Raw genomic sequence first — 20,515 nt, forward strand, 5'->3', positions numbered from 1 at the left:
ACACCACCTCTTTGGGAATGTGGGCGTCGTATTCTTAAAATTGCTTCCTGCTGGGTATGGGCGAAGGTATCTTTATCCTGAAAGAAAAATTTTAGGTTAATTGTCAAATTCTAGGAAAGGTAATTATATCCTTCATTGTCCATTCTGTGTATAATGCCAAAGTTTATCTCAAGTTCAGGGTTTATCTCAAGTCCTTATTCAAGTAGTCTTTGAGACTGGATCATCTCAGCTAGCCCTCTCAAAATTGCTCTGAGCACTTCGTAGTTCAAAGCTGATCTGTAGATGATGTTTGTCAGCTTAGTGATGTTATTATTGTCTACGTGGAATTGTTGTTGTTGTGGGGCCCCATCTTCTTCCTGGAGACTTCAGTTGATGTTAGGCCTGGCCGTGATTTCCTGCAGAAAACTGATAAGAGACTTGAACACAAAGACATATATATGCAGCTAATTGAAGCCTTTTTTCTTTCTAGAATTAGTTAGTACTCTATATGACCATTCATATCTTAACAAAGTTTAAAATGTATATATCTCTATATATATATTAATCTTGTAAATTTTGATATAAAATTCATACTTTAAGAAAAGTTTGCCGGCCGGTGGTGGCGCACGCCTTTAATCCCAGCACTCGGGAGGCAGAGCCAGGCGGATCTCTGTGAGTTAGAGGTCAGCCTGGGCTACCAAGTGAGTCCCAGGAAAGGTGCAAAGCTACACAGAGAAACCCTGTCTCGAAAAACCAAAAAAAAAAAAAAAGTTTAAAGAATCAGAATAGAATCAAAGAGTTGAGATTAGTAATAAAATAGTCCCTTAATTAATTTGGCTTTTCTCCTGTCCCATAGCAGAAGATGGCTCTTTTCTTCTGGCATGATACAGGGAGTTTGCTTTTTCCTTTTAACAACATGCTTGAGTTTAAAGAAGGAGAGAGCCATTCTCCAACTCCAAAGTCAGCTTTAAATTTTAATTGACTGGGACTATTAGAAGACCAATAGTGTTAGATCTTTAGAGAAGAGCAGAAACAAACATTTAGGAAGACATAAAAATTTTTTAGATGATATACCCATACGTCATTTCACTCTGTTTCCTGGGATAGATGATTTGTCCCTTTTCTTCAGTTATCTCATTTGTCTAGTGTTCTTCAGATTCCTTAACCTTCATTCTCCTAAAAGACAAAAACAAAAATCTTTCTCCAAGACTAATTTTGGGGATGTTCCTTTTTGGCAAGTTATTATCTGATTAAATGAAAAGGCATGTGTTACTGGTATAAGTTAGTTTAAATTGGATGTTCATGCTGGTTGATGAACTATCACCTCCTCTAATTAAGAGGTCTCTCTTGTTCAAATCGAACCTTTATCAATTTTGATGGTACCCACAGCTTATCTTCTCCTGTAGAAATAAAAGCAAAACCTCGTCCCCAACGTAACACATATCCTGGTTTCCATTCTGAGGTCAGCACATCCTTAAAGTATATAGGCTAATTTAATTCTGTAGTTTTTTCTATTATCCAATGTCTCTCTGCAGCTGTTGTTCCTTTCTCATTGGCATTGAGAAAATTCAAAGTTAATAGAGCATTATGCAGTCTATTTCTGGGTTTTTTTTGTTACCCCTTTCTGTTTATTTAGCATATCCTTTAGAGTTCTGTTTGATCTTTCTATAACTGCTTGACCTGTAGGGTTATGTGGTATACCTGTAATATGCTTTATATTGTAATAAGCAAAAAACTGTTTCATTTTAACAGAGACATATGCTGGAGCATTGTCAATTTTAATTTGTGCAGGTATACCCATGATGGCCATAACTTCTAGCAAATGAGTGATTACAGAATCAGCTTTTTCAGAACTCAAAGCAGTTGCCCATTGAAATCCTGAATAAGTATCGATGGTATGGTGTACATATTTCAATTTTCCAAATTATGCAAAGTGAAACATGTCCATCTGCCAGATTTCATTCCTCTGAGTACCCTTTGGGTTACATCCTGCTAGTAATGGCATTTGATTGTAGAAGGAACAAGTAGGACATTTCTTTACTATTTCTTTGGCTTGTTGCCAGGTTATGGAAAAATCCATTTTTAAACCTTTACTATTGACATGATGTTTTTTATGAAATTCTGAGGCCTCCAGCACATTTCCTATCAATAATTTATCAATTTCATCATTGCCTTGTGCTAGAGGGCCTGGTAGACCAGTATGGGATCGGATGTGAGTTAAATATAAAGGATGACTCCTTTTCCTGATTGTATCCTGTAATTGAATAAATAGTGAAGTTAATTCTGAAGCATCAGGGATAAATTCTGCAGTCTCAATATGTAATACCACTCTTTCAGCATACTGAGAGTCAGTTACTATGTTGAGAGGTTCTGAAAAATCCATTAATACCAACAGAATAGCATACAATTCTGATTTTTGAACTGAATTATAAGGACTTTGAACCACTTTACTTAAATTTTTGGATTTGTAACCTGCCTTTACTTGTTTGTTGGCATCTGTATAAAATGTACAAACTCCAGATATGGGTTTTTCCCATACAATTTGAGGCAAGATCCAATCAGCTCTTTTTATAAGATCAATTCTATCGCTTTTGGGATATTTGCTGTTAATTTCTCCCAAATAATTACTGCAAGCTCTTTGCCAAGGTTCACTTTCTGTCCATAGTTTTTCAGTGTCCTCCTTAGTTAAAGGTACAACAATTTCTGTTGGGTCTATTCCTGCTAATTTCCTTTCCAAATTAAGTCAGAGATTTTTTCCACATAAATTTTTAATTTTTTATTTGGTTTATTTGGTAAAAATATCCATTCCAATATAATATCTTCCCTCTGCATTAATATTCCTGTAGGAGAATGCCTAGAAGGTAAAATAACCAAAATGCAATCCAGCTTTGGATCAATACAATCCACGTGCCCTTCATGTACTTTCTTTTCTATCAAGGCCAATTCTTTCTCAGCTTCAGGTGATAATTCCCTTGGACTATTTAAGTCCTTGTCACCTTCTAAGGTTTTGAACAAATTATTCAGTTCATCATTTTTTACCCCAGCAATAGCTCATAGATGAGAAATGTCTCCAAATAATCTTTGAAAGTCATTAAGTGTCTGTAGTCTATCTCTCCTAACTTGCACCTTTTGGGGTCTAATTTTTTGTAGCTCTATTTTATATCCTAAATAATTAATAAAATCTCCTCTTTGTATCTTTTCAGGAGCAATTTGTAATCCCCAGCAAGGCAAAATTTTCTTTACTTCTTCAAACATTCTTTCTAAAGTATCTGCATTTGAGTCAGCTAGTAAAATATCATCCATATAATGATAAATTATAGATTTAGGGAATTTTTAACATATCACTTCCAATGACTGTTGTACAAAATATTGGCACAGAGTTGGGCTATTCAACATTCCCTGTGGGAGGACCCTCCATTGAAATCTTTTAACCGGTTGAGAATTATTATAAGTAGGCACTGTGAAAGCAAATCTTTCTCTGTCTTTTACCTGTAAGGGTATTGAAAAGAAACAGTCTTTTAAATCAATAACTATGAGAGGCCATCCTTTTGGTAACAAAGTAGGGATTAAAGGTACAGCCTTGATGGAAGAAGTGCACTATGGGGGTGGACTTTGAGGTTTCATGGCCTCACCCCTCCACCCCTCCTCTAGCACGCACACTTTCTCTTGCGTCTCTGTCTCTCTGTGTCTCACTGTCTTTCTCTGTCTGTCTGTCTGTCTGTCGGTCTGTTTCCATCTCTCCTTTCTCTGCTTCAGTCTTATGGTAAAGATGTGATCTCTCAGCTTCCCACTCCTGCTGCTGGGTCTTTGCTTGGTTGTGGGCGTCCCTGACATCATGGACTCTTATCCTTCTGGGCTAAATAAACTCTTCCTTCCATAAGTTGCCTTAGTCATGGTGTTCATGACATCAAAAGGGAAGGCCTTTATGATATTAAAAATCCACTGCAGATATAAGTCCGTAGTTACATTAATACGGTCTGGTAGAGCAATGCATGGTCATGTGCATGACACTCAACAGCTCAGGAGTTAGCCTGGAGCTTCAGGACTGTCACACAAAACAAAGAACCAAAGATTCATGGACAAGTTCTTGCTAGGAATGATTCTAAGATAGGCAGTCCCCTGAAAAATAGTAAAACAGGTATATAACAAAATAAACTCCAGATAAAGAATAAATCATAATAACAATACTGGAGTCACAAAACAACAGGACCCATATGTAGATATTTATGCTTGTATGTTCTCTGCATAAAGCAATGGAGAAAGTAAAAAACAAACAAGTTGCCAAACCAGAAATACACTCACATCTCAACCTTTTGGGCATCTGAAGCCTGGGGCACTACATCAAGTAGGTGATGTGAAGTCAGGGATACCTGGGGAAGGAGTCAAAATTGGAATCAGAAGTGAGGAAGGCCAAGGGCAGGGAAAAGAAGACTCCTAGGGCTCTGATATTGAAGTTGAACATCTCCTGCCCTTTCAGCTGGAGGAGGCTTCACGCTCCTGCGGCCTTTGATCACTGGCCAAGATGAACAATTTGGCACAGAGGAAACCAGGCCTTTGAGTATGAAGAAGATGAAAGCTAAAATTCCCCAAGGGTTGAAAATGTTTAAAGATGTACAAAAGAAGATGTGAAAGCAAAATAATTAAGAAAGTTATTCGATAGCCAGAGAAAGATCAGCTGATTTCTAAGAAAAGCTTGCTGAAGTCAAGTTATCCAGAAGAGTAAGTTCCCCTAGGTAAGGAATGTCTGTCTGTGATGAGTACTCCTTTCTTAAGCAATTTTATTAGTTAATTCTGAGACAGGGGCTCAACCATGTAGCCCTAACCGGCCTTGAACCCACAGAGATCCACCTTCCTCTGCCTTCCAGGTGCTGGGAGTAAAGGTGTGCACCATGTCAGCACCTGGTGCCTGCAGACCCCAGAGAGGGCACAGATCCCCTGGGACCCCTGTTGCTGATGGTTGTGAGCCATGTGGGTGCTGGGAATCAAACCTGGGTCTTCTGGGAGGGCAGCCAGTTCTCCAGACTGGTTCATTCGTTTGTTCTTTTTCTTTCTTTGTTTCTTTGTTTGTTCCTTCCTTCCTTCCTTCCTTCCTTCCTCCTCCTCCTCCTCCTCCTCCTCCTCCTCCTTCTTCTTCTTCTTCTCTCTCTCTCTCTCTCTCTCTCTCTCTCTCTCTCTCTCTCTCTCCCTCTCTCCCTCTCTTTCTTTTTTCCTGAGACAGGGTCTTACCATGTAACTTTGTCTGGCTTTGAACTTGCTCTGTAGACCAGACCAGACTCAGATTCAAAGAGATCCACTTGCCTATGCCTCCCAGGTGCTGGGAATAAAAGTGCACACCATCATGACATTATTATTACTATTACTATTATTTGTAATAGTTTTAGTAGCAGTAATTTAGTGGGGTTTTTTTGTTTTGTTTTGATTTGTTTTGGTGTGTGTGTATGTGGGTGTGTGTGTGCCACAGTGCATGTGTGGAGATCAGAGGACGACTTTTGAGTGACAGTTCTCAGTTTCCACTTTTTTTTTTTTTTTTTTTTTTTTTTGGTTTTTAGTTTTTGGAAACAAGGTTTTTCTGTGTAGCCCTGGCTGTCCTGGAATTCGCCCTGTAGACCAGACCAGCCTCAAATCCAAAGAGATCCACCTTCCTCTGCCTCCGGAGTGCTGGGATTGAAGGTTGGGCCACCACTGCCTAGTAGCTTCAAGGTTTGTTTTTTTTGTTTGTTTGTTTGTTTGTTTTTTTAATTTTTCGAGACAGGGTTTCTCTGTGTAGCTTTGCGCCTTTCCTGGATCTCGCTCTGTAGACAATGCTGGCCTCGAACTCACAAAGGTCCGCCTGCCTCTGCCTCCCGAGTGCTGGGATTAAAGGCGTGCGCCACCACCGCCCAGCTGCTTCAGGGTTTTTAAGGCACGGTCTTCCCAGCTGTTTCTGCGTCTGCACTATGTACTCCAGGCTAACTGGTCCCCAGCTCCTGGGCAATTCTTACATCTCCACCTCCCATCTCACAGTAGATTCTGGACTGCTGACGTGTGCCACTTGATCCAGCTGTTCTTTTTTCCCACAGGGTTCTGAGGATTGCACTTGGGTTGTCAAGCTCTCACTATGGAGCCATCTTGCCAGCTCAGCATTCCATTGCTCCCCTGACCCTGGCCACTGAGAAGAAAGTACCATCTCCCCTGGTTAGGGCCCCCGTCTCAAAACCTTCCCAGGCTTTCATAGATTCTGTGGGCTATCCTTTCGGTCTCCAGGGCTGCTAAGAGTCACCGAGTGAGGAAAACAAAACAAACAAACGAACAGAAAAGAAAAACCACAGCTAAGTCCCTGGGCTCCAGCCAAGGAACCATCTGCCAAAGCCCGTTAACAGCTGCACTGTGAGGGTCTGCTGTCTGCCTCCACTCTGCCTCTTTGGAAGACTCTGCTTATCTCTTTGGGAAATGCAATTTATGTTTCTTCAGGGTCATTTGCCTCTGTGTGTGTGTGTGTGTGTGTGTGTGTGTGTGTGTGTGTGTATGACCCAGGGCATGCTGGGCAAGTGTGGTACCACTGTGAGGTGTTTCCAGCCCTGGCCATTTGCTTTTTACTTAATTACATGCCCATCATGCAAAATTACCCAAGAGTGCTGAAGGCGAACCTCAGTTGAGGGAGCGTTTGTGTAGCACGTCTGAAGCTATGCATAAGCCACATGAGCTGGGCACACACCTGTCCAAGGCCTTAGGTTTGAGTCTCTGCACCCTACAAAATAATAAATACTCCCTCCGGTACGCCCCAGTCTGAATTCTGACCATAAATGGAAGCGCTATTACCAGATTTGGAGGAGAGAAGTAGAAGCCAACACTCTCCAGCCATATATTGAGACCAGCAGAGAAAATCCTTGCTGGCATCTGTCCCTTCGTGTCCAGGCAGTGAGCAGTGGAGATCTTTGCAGACGGTTCTTGTAGCTCCAGGTCTCCCCCTAGTGATCGTCCGCTTTACAGCCTCAGCTGCCCGTGAAGATCAGTAATCTCTCCCCACTGTTCTTTCTCTGCTAGAATCTCCCTGACTTTTCCTTTCCCACACCCTCTAATTCTTCTGCAAATCTATGATCCCCTGTATCAACTCTCTTCCTATCCAAATGCCTAGAGAAACAGGGTCGTGTAGGTGAAGTGTGGAGCCCCAGTACCTCTGAAGTCCCTGTCTCCAAGCTAAACTGACAACCAGGTATAATGGTTGATTTTGAGAGTCAGTTTGACTGGATTGGGGGATGCCTAGACAATCAGTAAATTACTTTGAGTTGTGTGTGTAAGGGTGCTTCTGTAGCATGCCAGCCTATGAGTCTTATTATGTAGCCTAGGCCATGCTTCTGCCTCCCCTCTCAAGTGATGGAATTACAAATGTGCACCATCATACCCAATTCATTTATGTTTCTGTTTAAAGACACCTTGCTGCTGCAGGGCAGTGGTGGCGCACGACTTAATCCCAGCACTCGAGAGGCAGAGCCAGGCGGATCTCTGTGAGTTCGAGGCCAGCCTGGTCTACAGAGAGAGATCCAGAACAGCACCAAAGCTACACAGAGAAACCTTGTCTCGGAAACCCCCACCCCCCAAAAATAATAAAATAAAGACACCTTGCTGGGGCTAGAGGGGTAAAAATAAGAACACCTTACTTAGTATACATTATTGGTTCCTTAGCAGTGAACTTATGACCGGCAGCACCATAACTCATGCTGAATATCCCCTGAAAGGAATGCTACAACCTTCTTGCATTAGGAATACAAGTCAACTCTTGAGAACTGCATGTGGGGATCACATTCAGCAGGAAAATCATCAGTAAAAGTACAACCTGCAAAAACTGGGGGACTAGAATTTAAAAAAAGATAATTATTTATAGTATGAGAATGGAATAAAATAGTAGGAAATCACTGTCTATGGATCAAAGATTTTGCCACTCTGTATGCCTATGTGTAGCGTAAAAGAGCCAGCAAAAGAAACACACCCTGACCCTGGAACCAGAGCCAGTGAAAGAAACACACCCTGGCCCTGGAACCAGAGCCAGACACACACTCTGCCCACGACCAATTCAGCACAAAACCAACCAATCCCTGAGCAAGAAAACCAACCAGTCCCTGAGCACAAAAGCAACCAATCCCTGAGCACAAAATCCAGCCAATCTCCAAGCTCAGAGATTGAAGTCTAACCAATTCCTACCCTGAAAATCTCCACCGTGTAAAAACTCCAGCCCTAAGAAAAAACTCCAGCCCTAAGAAGCCCTATATAAGCCCTGTACATGTTCAGTTGGGAGCCGCCTTTTCCCACCACAGCAGAGGAAGCCACTCTCCTGGATTCTTCCCTCCCAATAAATCTCTTGAATGAGGTTTGGGTGAGATTCTCCTCCAGTGAAGTGGGGCAGAGAAATAACAACTTGTCCCTGGAGCTTAAGTGGAGCAGAACTGTAACACTTTCACTGGGGAATCCTTCCCCTAGTGAAGTAGAGTTGTTATGCTCTAGCCAACCTGAGCAGAACTGCAGCAACTTTGCAAGGGAAAACCTCCCCTGCCAGAGCGGAGTTGTTCTGTTGGGAAAACCTTTCCCTGGAGCAGGGCTGTGAGCTGCTATGATTACAGTGACTTTGAGGTATTCCTTGGCTCCTGACCGCCAGTATCCCCTCCCATCCAAGCTGCAATGCTTACACTATGAATGGTCAATATAATTAACTAATTAATTTTAAATAATTCATTAGTTTTTAGATTTACTGTGTAACCCTGCCTGGCCTGGAACTTGCTATGTAGACCAGTCTGATCTCAAACTCATAAAAAAACAAACAAACAAACAAAAAAAAACCCACAGAACTACCTACCTCTGACTCCTGAGTTCTGGAATGAAAGGCATGTGCCCCCACGCCAGGCAGATTTTTATTTTTATTCTTATTTATGTATCTTATGTTTGTCTGCTTATCTGTATATACACTATGTATGTGCATACCCATGGAGGTCAGAAGAGGGTATCAGAACTCCTGGAACTGGAGTTAATAGGCAGTTGTGAGCCACTATCGGGGACTAGTGGGGTCCAGCCCCTCGATAGTCCCCTCCCAGGGCCCGGGAAGAATCTACAACTAGCTGATAGTTAATCTTTGATGAAAAGAAATGAGCCTATGTACATGAAACTCCTTAGTCCATACACTTTATTATTCTGTCAGTTCTCTCTCTACCAGCTTATACTCTGCTCTCATGTCTAGCTCCTTTCTTGCCCAATTTCTCCTTACATTTATCTATTGTCCCCTCTAAGTTCTATCTTAATTCCTTCTTTTAGTTCTGCCCCTTCTAGGTTCTCATCCATCTAGTTCTTCCCATCTCAGCTCCAGCCCCTTCTCCTTCTCTCTCATCTTGTTCTTCCCCATCTGGCTCTTCCTCATCTTCCATCTCGTTCCTCTAGTCCTCTCTTCTAGCCCTTCAATCTAGTTCTTCCCCATCTCAGTTTGTTCCTCTCAAGTTCTTACCCATCTAGTTCTTCCATTCTCTTTTCTCTTCTCCATCCTCTAGTGCCCTGGAAGTCCTGGTATATATATACACTTACAAGCAGTATTCCCTTAGCAGCATAAAGCCAGGCTTCCAGGGTCAAATGGAGAGGTGATAAGAATCACATAGAGAGGCAATAATGGTTAATTATGATTTGCAACCCCAAAGGGAAGTGACCAATGGGGAAATGAATTAACTAAAGGCTAAATTCAGGTAATATCTAAGAAGAGGAATCTTATGTGCTCAACTATAGTCTTAAATGTAGAGAATGTTAAGAATCTATAAGTTGCTAGGTCAATGGGAGAAAATTAAACTGCCTTCTTTTTTCCTGTGGCTCCTATCTGTCCGAGCTATCTGATGTTTTTCTGCAGGGTGGGAGAAAGTGTGCTCAGTCGCTAGGCAACCTGTGTACAGCTAGATGCCTCTGGTGATAGTTAAAGGGAGATCTGGAACTGGAGGTAAGATTTGGGAAAGGAGGAAGTTAAGCTTAATTGGCACATCTGTCAGGCCTTCTCAAACAGGTAGCCTGGATGCTTAAGTCTGTTCTTAGAGAGTACAGAGGTATCTCTGATAAGGTACTTTCCTCCATCCAGGAATGGACCTGGCTGGATGCTGCCAATGATGATAATTACAGGGAGGCTTGAACTGGGGTTCTGGCTGAGCATAGCTGTTAGCACACAGGTTATCTAAATATTCCTAGAAGTGGTTAGGTAAGGAGTTAAAGGTCTATAAAGTTAGTAAGGCTCTAAGAAAGGAGGGTCTGAGCTAAATTGTGTAAAGCTATTACTTAACATCAACCTGACCGAGGTAGTGTCTCCTTGTGGAATTTACCTTAAATCAGGAGACTTGTTATTACTGTTAGTCCTTGAGAGTGGCTAAGGGAGATAAATATCTGATTCCAGAGAAAGCCTTTCCTGAGGCTGTTCTCCAAATACCTGGAATGTATATGTCCAGAGAGTGATCAGTCCACACTGTTAGCCCTTCTTAGGGAAAAGTCAATTGGGAAAAACTATGAAGGCACACATGATTTTCATAACAGAAGACAGCTGATATAGAACAAGCCAAATAACATCAAGTGCTCCTTGGAATTTGGCTTCCTCTGGAGGAATTCCTTGATCCCTCCAGGTAGTGACTTTGCCAAAACCAGCTGAGTTCTTATGATATATTCCTGTGGCCTGCAGCAAGCCAACATGTAACTAAACCTGGGTCCTCTAGGACAGCCAATGCTCTTAACCACTGAGCCATCTCTCCAACTCCTCAAGCACTGGTTTTTGAGTCACAGATTTTAGCAAAAATAAATTTGCAAATATAAAATCTGTAGATAATGAGGATTATGTTTGGGCTTTAGATCTAGAATGTTCCCCCAAAGGCTCACAAGTTGACGGCTTAATTCCCCAGCCCCTGGTGCTCTAAGGGGCCATGGTGGCACCTTTAAGAGGAGGAGCCTTACTGGGCAGTGGTGGTGCATGGCTTTAATTTCAACTCTTGGAGGCAGAGGCAGGCAGATCTCCAAGTTCAAGGCCAGCCTGCTCTACAGAGTGAGTTCCAGGACAGCCAAGGCCATACAGAGAAACCCTGTCTTGAAAAATGAAAAAAAAAAAAAAAGTGGAGGGGCCTTGTTGGAGGAAAGTAGTAAGGGCATTCTCTTCCCTTGAAGGCTGTAACAGGGTGAGAAGACCCTGGCCCTTTTCTGTCTCACTGAATCTCGTGTGTGCTGGGGATCAGACCTGAGGTCTTGGACAAGTACTTTACCAGTGAAATATACTCACAGCCCCTAAACTGTATATATAATGTTTATTGCAAGTTTTTGGCTTGGGTGACTGTGGAGACTGAGGACTCCACATTCTACAAGGGGAGTGTGACATTCTGCAGGAGCTGAAGTTCACATGTAGAAATATGTTATTGTTTTCACTGCCGCTGGCCAAAAAAAATTATTCAGTAAAAGTGACAAGCCACAGGAGATGGTTACAGCACATTAATTGTGTGCTGGGGATCTGAATTCAGGTCCACATGCATGCATGGCAAAGCACTTTCCTGGGCCATCTCCCCAGCACAGGACCAGAATTTCTTATTCAGAATGTTTTCACCAGTCCTTGAGGCTTTTCAAACCAAAGAATTATGTGTATATGATCATTTAGGATAATCTCCTTTACTTAAGTCTGTTAAGTGTGTTCACAGCAGAGTTGAGGACAGTTGCCTGGGTAGACTAACATGTCAAAAGGCCATTAAGGTTCTTGAAAGAAATTGCAGATGCTTTCATATCACACTACAGTAGCCCTGTTGAAGAAGGAAACTGTGATGATTTCCTCCTATCCAGTTTCACTTTCAGTCACAAACACAACAGGACACAAAAGCCATGGTATTTCCTTTGCTGAAAAAAAATGTTGTGGCTGATAGGATGAAGCCAGCAAGACTGAAAAGGTTACTCTCAGAAATACATTTGAAGATATACATATTTAGCCAGCATGGTGGCATATGTCTGAAATCCCAGGACTAGAGAGGCAGAGACAGGAGCTGCAGGCTCAAGGTCACCCTGTTCTAGTTCCACGCCAGAGCTACAAACAGTAAAATAAATGTATAAAAGCAAGTTTATTCATTTATTTGTGTTTTAAATTCAACTTGTATATATGTGTGTGAGAGATGGGGAAATGAGGGCATACACATATATGTGGAGGTCAGAGGACAACTTTTGGGAGTTGGTTCTTTTCTACCATGGGCTCCCTTGAGTCATCTGTTGTTGCTGGGTCCTATTACCCCCTCAGGGGAGGGGGTGAGAAGGCGTGGAGTCAACAGCACAGACACCAGGAGTCAGGTAAAAGGCAAATAGCGGACTCCTCTATTCAGCGATGGGGAGAGCTTTATATACCCTCCTCCTAGCACCCAGACTGTGTCCCGATCTAGAGACATTGCATGGTCACCCCTCATTGGCTAGGCCTGATCAGGACCCCTGACAGCGCCCGTTGCTAAGCCCTCAGGCAGACTCCAGGTTGGCTCATCTCTCGGTCTCTTAGGCCTTATCTTCCTATTTATCCACCCTTTTTTATTTTTTACATGGGTGCTCAGTGGGAGCCAGAGTTCTTTGCTCAGGCTTTGTTGACCCCGCCTCAGGAGGGCTCAGCAACTGGACTGTGCCTGTCTTAGGTTGGCCTGCCGAACAAGCTCTTACCCACCATTGACTACCAGCCCTCAAAGAGCATCAAGGGTTGGACGACTAGGCGGTAGCCTTTTGAATTTCAGATAACCAGGCACGCATAACCTCCTGTGGAGGACTTTGAGAAGCATCCCTAAGAGTCATTAATATCTTGCCTTAGTTGCTGCCCGCTGCTGTCGAATTTGCTGCAGGAGACATTTAAAGAGAATAAGGATTAACAATACCACCCCACCAATTAAGGCATATATGAACATCCAGGAGGAATCAAATAGCCTTTTTATATGCCAAACCTTTTCAAAAAATGAAGAGTCAAAGGCCATAACCTCTGCCCTTGTCTGATTTAATTGGAAAATTTCATGTGTTAGCTCTAATGAATAGTATAGAAACTTACTTGACCATGGGCCCTTAAAATATTTAGTCAGCTCCCGGCATGCTAAACTAACATTCCTCACCTCAAAAGGCATCATGCAAAATGAGGAAAAGTAAGGGTCACAATTGAGTCTCATCAAGGTATTTAAAGTGCCAATTTCTTCCTCTAATAAATCAATTTGTTTAGAGAGGCAATGAGAGCAAGAAAGGGGAGTATACACATTACCCATCCTGGGTTACTCCCTCCTTGGTGGAAGCAGGCTGATCCGTGGCTGGGCACACATCTCTTACTGTGACCCATATTGGCATCATGTCAGTCTGAAGAAAAACAAAAGCATACCCTCATTCACGAGTCAGCAGGAGGATTGGCAGCTGCCATTGGAGGGAGATAGGATCTTTCCATCTTACCAGAGGCAGGGGCTTGTTCCTTGGCAGAGACACCCAGTGCTTGTAGGCCAAGCTGAACCCTTTGTCACTAAAGCTGTCAGAGTTCATATGGAAAAGGACCTCTGTTAAGGCCAGATGAGGATCTCTCCTAGCCTGTTGAGATAGTCTTTATCAACAGCTCCTTAAGAGCTCTGTTGGTCCTCTCCACAATGGCTTGTCCCTGAGGGTTGTAGGTAATGCTAGTGGTATGGGAAATCTTCCAGGACTCCAGAAAGTCATTGAATTGTTGAGAGGCACAGGCAGGGCCATTGTCAGTCTTAAGTGCCCAAGGTACCTCTATAACTACCATGGCTGACGTAAAGGCTTTGATAGCATTGATGGCCTTCTCCCCAGAAAGGGTGAGGGCATAAACAAAGGAGGAACAGGTATCTATTATCACATGAACATATTTTAGATTGCCAAAGGGTGCACAGTGTGTGACATCCATCTGCCAGATGGATGTTAGGCAACAAGCCTTGGGGATTAACCCCTGCACGTTGAAGCAGTCCTAAGGGAGCAAGAGGGGTGCAAGTGGCACATGCCTGGGACAAATATTTACATTGGGAAACCGGCAAGGCAATTCTGGAAGAAGTCTATGTAAATTCTGTTGAGACAGATGGAATTGCTGGTGAAGAGCCACCGTTTGCTCTAGATCCATACTAGCTGTTAATACGATGTTGTCTGTGACCTCATTTCCTCAAACCAACATTCCCGGTAATTTGGAATGAGATCTAATATGTGACAGGTACCAGGGCTCAGTCCTCTGATTTGGGACATCTTGTATGAGCAGCACAGTGCTGCTGGCAATGGGAGTCAGTGAGTCTGACTTGAGAAAAGGCCATCACGTGAACTGCCTGGACAGCATACTGGCTGTCAGAAAAAAATGTTAGTGGGCTTGGTCTGGCACTCCACTAGAATCTTGAGGAGGGCCAACGCTCACCCTGTTGAATGGAACCAGGGTTAGGGATAACATTATATAACATCTTTGGAGCCAGGACACTGGATAAGAACACCATATCTGTTTTTATTGGACTCTGAAAAGGCCAGGATGGTGTGAGGGATAGGAGTGGAGCAGGGGACTGCATGGGGCTGTATCTTTATTGGAAGTGTGGGGAGCTCTGCTAAGATATTGTTTTTTGGCAAATGATTGTTAATAGTTCCTGTGAATCCTGCAACCATTTCCTGGAATGAGATAGAATCCGCCCAGAGGGACTGGGTATTCTTTAAAGAAAAGGGGAAGACAAGCTTATCTGACTTTTATCCATATATTCTCTGTGCCAACATTCACACCTCAAGGCCAAGTTGGAAGGGTTGATCAAACTTAGTGACTGTGCAGATCAGAATTTGCTTGATGTATCCATGATAGGGGTCTAGATTGCCATAACGCTCCCCAAAATCCCCTGGGTATCCAGAGGGTCATTGCCAACAAGGGCTTTTGAGGGTCATGACGTTGCAGGCTAGAGGTAGCTAGAATGGTCAAAACCTTCTGTAGCAGAACTCTAGCCTCATGAGTAAGCCTAACGTTGCCATCTTTGTTTAAAAGTTCTCATGTCATCACTCAATGCCGTGTGACACACTGAGGATTTAACCTATGACTTTGTGTTCTATCAAGCTACATGCCCAGCCCCTCTATGCTTTTCACAAAGTACTTCCTGTCTTCCCTAAGAGTTTTGTCACCATTGAATGAAGTCACCAATTTTATCAGACACTGTCTCGCAGCTGTATTCATAACCCTTGATGGAGGAGACTGCAACATGAAAGTTCCTTTCTGGTTTTCAACAAGTCCTGAAGCATTTTCTCAAACTGTCAGCAACAGGTTATTTTTCCTAGAGGAAAAGAGAAAATCCCAGGTCTAGAAACACTTACTAGTGGTTTTCTTTCCCATGGCTTTCCTGGTGGATATGTATTAAACATTTATAATTACTGTGTGTGATATGCATGTGCGGGTACATACTTACTATGGCCTCTGAATAGAGGTTAGAGGACAAGTTGGTGGGGTTGGTTTTCTTCTGATTCACATGTGTTCCAGAGACCAAACCCAGGCTGTCAGCAAGCACATTTACCCAGGGAGCTCACTGGCCCCTCTTTATAGATGTTTTTAACCAGACAAATGTCTTGCTATTCAAGATCCAGAAAGTTAACATTTATGATGCCCCTAGAAAATCTGCAAGCTTTGATATGGAAGAAGAAAATAGAGATGACACCCTTCCAGATGACTGAGCACCGGGGAAACGTGTTAGGATAGACCACACAGGATTCTTCTCTATCAATTTCTTTGCAAAGAAATGTGCCAACACTCAGAAACCTCACCACCTCTCAAAGCTATTTCAATCTTGAGGACACAGAGTTGAGCCATATATTTATCCGTCCCCCCATACATGTATCTAAACTATGATCGAGCTAAAGATGAACTTCATATTTGTAGGATGAATACATTAAATGGCTTTAAAGTAAGCCTCATCAAACTCTAAGAAAAACAGATTCTGTTAGTTTCTTGTCACTGTGACAACATACAAGTTGCAACTTAAGGGAAGAGATGTTTATTTTAGCTTATGGCTTCAGAATCAGCAGGGAAGGCATAGCAACAAGAGTCACTCACAGCTGGAGCATAAGGCTGCTTGCTCACATTAGGGCGGATCAGGGAGCAGAGCAGAGATGATGCAAGGCGTTCTGTTGGCTTTCTTTTTCTCCAGTTTAAGACCCTAGCCCAGAGGCTGGACCCTAGTGCATTGGAATAGCACCAACATTTAAGGTAGGTCTTCCTAGTTCAGCTAATCCTCTGAAAAATGCCCTCACAGATATACTCAAGTGTATGCCTCACCATGTTGTCAGCTGACCTGGATCTAGAATTAGCTAGGAGATGAGCTTCCAGGTATATCTGTGAGGGATTATCTAGATCAGGTTAATTGAAGTAGATCCACTCTTCAAATTGAAGTACACCACTCCCTAGGTTGAGTCCTGTCTGCATGGAAAGGAGAAAAGCTAGTTGAGTATAAGCATCCATCACTTTTTCTTCAAATTCCTTCCACCTTTACGTCCCTGTCATGATGGACTGTACTCTTGAATTATCAAAATAAATCCTTTATCCAATTGCTTTGGCCAGTTATTTTGTCACAGCAACATATAAAGTAACTATTTCACTAATGCCTTAGACATTTATCAATCCAATCAAGTTTATAAATGAAATTACCGATCACTGGTATCAGTTGCAAATACAGATTTAAACCATCAAAAGGTTCAATCCCCAGCACCCATATGGCAGCTCACAACTGTCTCCAGTTCTAGGGGATTTGACTCTCAAACATACATGCAGATAAAACATCAATGCATATAAAATAAAAATAAGTCATTAAAAATTGCTTTCAATTTTTAATTTTTAAAATTTTTAATTTTTCCCCTTAATTTTTAATTTATGTATATGGGCGTTTTGCTGGCATCTTCTAAGCACCACATGCACCAAGTGCCCAAGAAAGCAGAAAAGGGGCTTGGACCCCCTGGAACTGCAGATACAGATTGTTGTGAAGTAACAGCTGAATGCTGGGGTCCTCTGCAACAAGAACAGCCAGTGCTCAATCACTGAGGCCCTTGCTTTCCACTTAAGTGATTTCTACTTTCTATCCACACTGGCTAAGATTACAATGAGCTCAAGAAGAAAAACCATGGGCTGGAGAGATGGCTCAGAGGTTAAGAGCACTGACTGCTCTTCCAGAGGTCCTGAGTTCAATTCCCAGCAACCACATGGTGGCTCACAACCATCTGTAATGAGATTTGGTGCCCTCTTCTGGCCTGCAGACATACATGCTGTATATATAATAAATAAATAAATCTTTAAAAAAAAAAAAAAAAAAAAAAGAAAAACCATATCTGAAACATTAAGGAGCTGGCTAAAGATTTCAGTAGCTAGCCCAGGTGGGCATGGGGGGCCATACGTTTAATCTCAAAACTTGGGAGTTCAAGGCCAGTCTGGTTTGCAGATTGAATTTCGAAACAGCAAGAGCTATACGGAAAAATCTTGTCTTGAAAAACAAACAAAAAATTCAGCGCTGATGCTAGTTCTGACCAACGGAGGGGTTTGATCAACAGTTTATACTTCTCACTGAAAGGTAAATATTAGAAGGGTCACAGCTTAGACCTAAGGCAAAACGCCAAAACAAAATGTACAGCATATGAAATGCCAGCATAATCAAGATGGCCTCTAGTGTTAGTGTCCAGTTTAGACATGCAATGAAATAAACTATTGTCCATAATCTAAAAAAAGTGCTCAACCACAACTAATAATTACAAATAAGGGGAATGCCTCAGTGCTTAAGAGTATTGGCTACTCTTGAGAGGACCTAGGGTTCAATTCCCACCATCCACATGGCAGCTCACAAGTGTCTGTAACTCAGTGGATCTAACTCCCTCACACAGACATACATACAGGCCAAAAACCAAGGCACATATGAAAAAGCACAAGTAGCCAGGCAGTGGCAGCACACACCTTTAATCGTGAGGCAGAGCCAGGTGGATCTCTGTGAGCTCGAGGCCAGCCTGGTTTACAGGGATCCAGGACAGGCACCAAAACTACAGAGAACCCTGTCTTCGAAAAGCCAAAAAAATACAAGTAAGGACTTCAATCATTGTAGGTGTTTAGGAATTTTGCAGGAAAGATGAAGATATTAAATGACAAAATGGGGGGGTTTTGTCAACTGGGAACCATTAAAAGCCTAGAAAAGATACTCCAGGGGCTAGAAAGATGGTTCATCTGTTAGGAGTCCAAGTTTGACTCCCAGCACCCACATGATAGCTCACAACCACCCTCAACTCCCAAACTGGGGGATCCACCCTCTTCTGGCCTCCAGCCGCATTGCATGCACCTACTAAAGACACATACAGGCCGGGCGGTGGTGGTGCACGCCTCTAATCCCAGCACTGGGAGGCTGAGGCAGGCGGATCTCTGTGAGTTCGAGGCCAGCCTGGGTTACAGAGTGAGTTCCAGGGCTACAGAGAAACCCTGTCTTTGAAAAGCCAAAAAACAAAACAAAACAAAAAACAAAAACAAAAGAGAGACATACAGGCAAAAATACCCATATACATAAAATCCAACTTTTTAAAAATTAAAATAAAGACCTAAAAGGCCTAGCAGAAGAATGAGATCAATAGAAAGTATCCAAATTAATGTTCAAAGAAAAAAAAAAAGGGTGGGGAAACACTAGCCTCAATGACAGTATCAGATTAGTTTAGCATATTAAGTCCAGGGGTAGAGAATGAATGTGACTGAAAGACATTTGAAAAATAATGGCTGAATTCAATAAGAACCTAAGGACTGAGTATAGTTGTACACACTTGTAATCTCAACAGTTGGATCTGAAGCAAGATTTTAATTTCAAAGACAATCAGGGTTACATGGTAAAACCCTATTCAAAACTATAGAGACTCCCAAAATAAATGTAGAATTGGCTTACTGAGAGGATTAAAAGGATTAATAAGAAGCCTCAAGCCCTTTTTTTGAGACAGGGTTTCTGTGTAATGGAACTCAGTTTGTAGACCAGGCTGGCTCACCAAGATTTACCTACCTCTGCTGGGATTAAAGGTGTGTGCCACCACTGCCTGACTTTTCTTTTTGACATTAAAAAATATACATACACATACATATCATGGAGTTAGGCAAGGTGCCACACACCTTTAACCCCAGCACTCTGAGCCAGAGGTAGGCAGATCTGGGACTTTGAGCCCAGCCTGGTCTACATAGAAAGTTCCACAACACGCCAGGGCACATAGAGAGCCTGTATCAAAAGTAGATGGTGGCCTTGGAGATCAGTGGGTAGCTGATGACCAAGAATCCTGGTGGCATCCCCACATTACCATAGCCAGAACCAACCCAACCTAGCCTTGAGTATGCTATCCATAAGAAACAAGAAACTGCTTCAAAACAAGATGAAAAGAACTGGTAAATTTTATGACCACACACATAAGGAATTGTTAAAAGATGTTAACCCATTAGGGACGGTGGTATATGCCTTTATCCCAGCACTTGGGAGGCAGAGGCAGGTAGGTGGATGGCAAACAGCCAGAGATAGAGATTCCCAGTCTCAAAAAACGAACAGGAAGATGCTACTCCTAGGAGGAAAAATTCTAAACCTCAGGGATGTTTTCCTTCCCTTCCCACCTCAGCCTAGAGTCAAACGTTTCATGCAGGTAAACTGAAATCTGGTAGACTTGGCAACCTCCAGTCACTACCATCCTTAGATAGTAAACAAGCCACACCACTAGCGTGAAAAAGAGAAACATGGTATGTGTCCTCAGTTTTCATGTGTACTTATATTGCCACCTGCTGGAAGAATGAGAGAAAGGAGGGTCAACCATTTCCTAAAGGGAGCTTACTACTCTTCTAAAATGGCTGCAAGTCCCTCCAATTCAAGAATGGGGCAAGTATCCAACTGCAAACCAGTTTTGATGACCAGTTTTGATGATCCTGTATCCTTACTCCATAAAAAACAAAAAACAGCTATGTCTGCCCTGCTAGCACCAGAGTCAGACTGTCCCTTTTTTTTTGTTGTTTTTCGAGTAAGAGTTTCTGAATAGCCCTGGCTATCCTGGAACTCACTCTGTACAGGATAGATTTAGCCTGCCTTTGCCTCCTGTTCCTCCTCAGCTCCATCAGTTCTACCATTTCTAGTTCCCTCCCCTTAAGCTTCTTTAGCTACATTAACTGTTCTTTTTAACTAGGATGCTAGCAGAGTCAAGGGTTCCCCTCCCCCAAAAAATGCTCCATACAAATCCAGTGCCTGTGCCACCCTAATTATTTTTCTAGATGGGAAAGGCTCTAACCTCTAAATCACCTCAGTGTCATACCACATAGCCAGCCATATAGGTGTAATAACACATCCTTGATGGATCACTGGGAAAAGTACAAGTCAAGGGCCATATACTTCTAAATATATTTGATGGAGCCTCTTTCCTTTAGCTGAACAAACTTTGTTAGGTCATTGGCTGTCCTGGAACTCAAGTGCTGGGATTCAAATTACCTACCACACAAGCTCTTATATGGATTTACTTTTACTGCCGTTTTAGCACTGATCCATATGCTCCTCCTTACCAATCACTATCCAGCACACCCATCTTA

Source organism: Peromyscus eremicus, chromosome 13 (assembly GCF_949786415.1).
Source record: "Peromyscus eremicus chromosome 13, PerEre_H2_v1, whole genome shotgun sequence".
Taxonomy (NCBI): Eukaryota; Metazoa; Chordata; class Mammalia; order Rodentia; family Cricetidae; genus Peromyscus; species Peromyscus eremicus.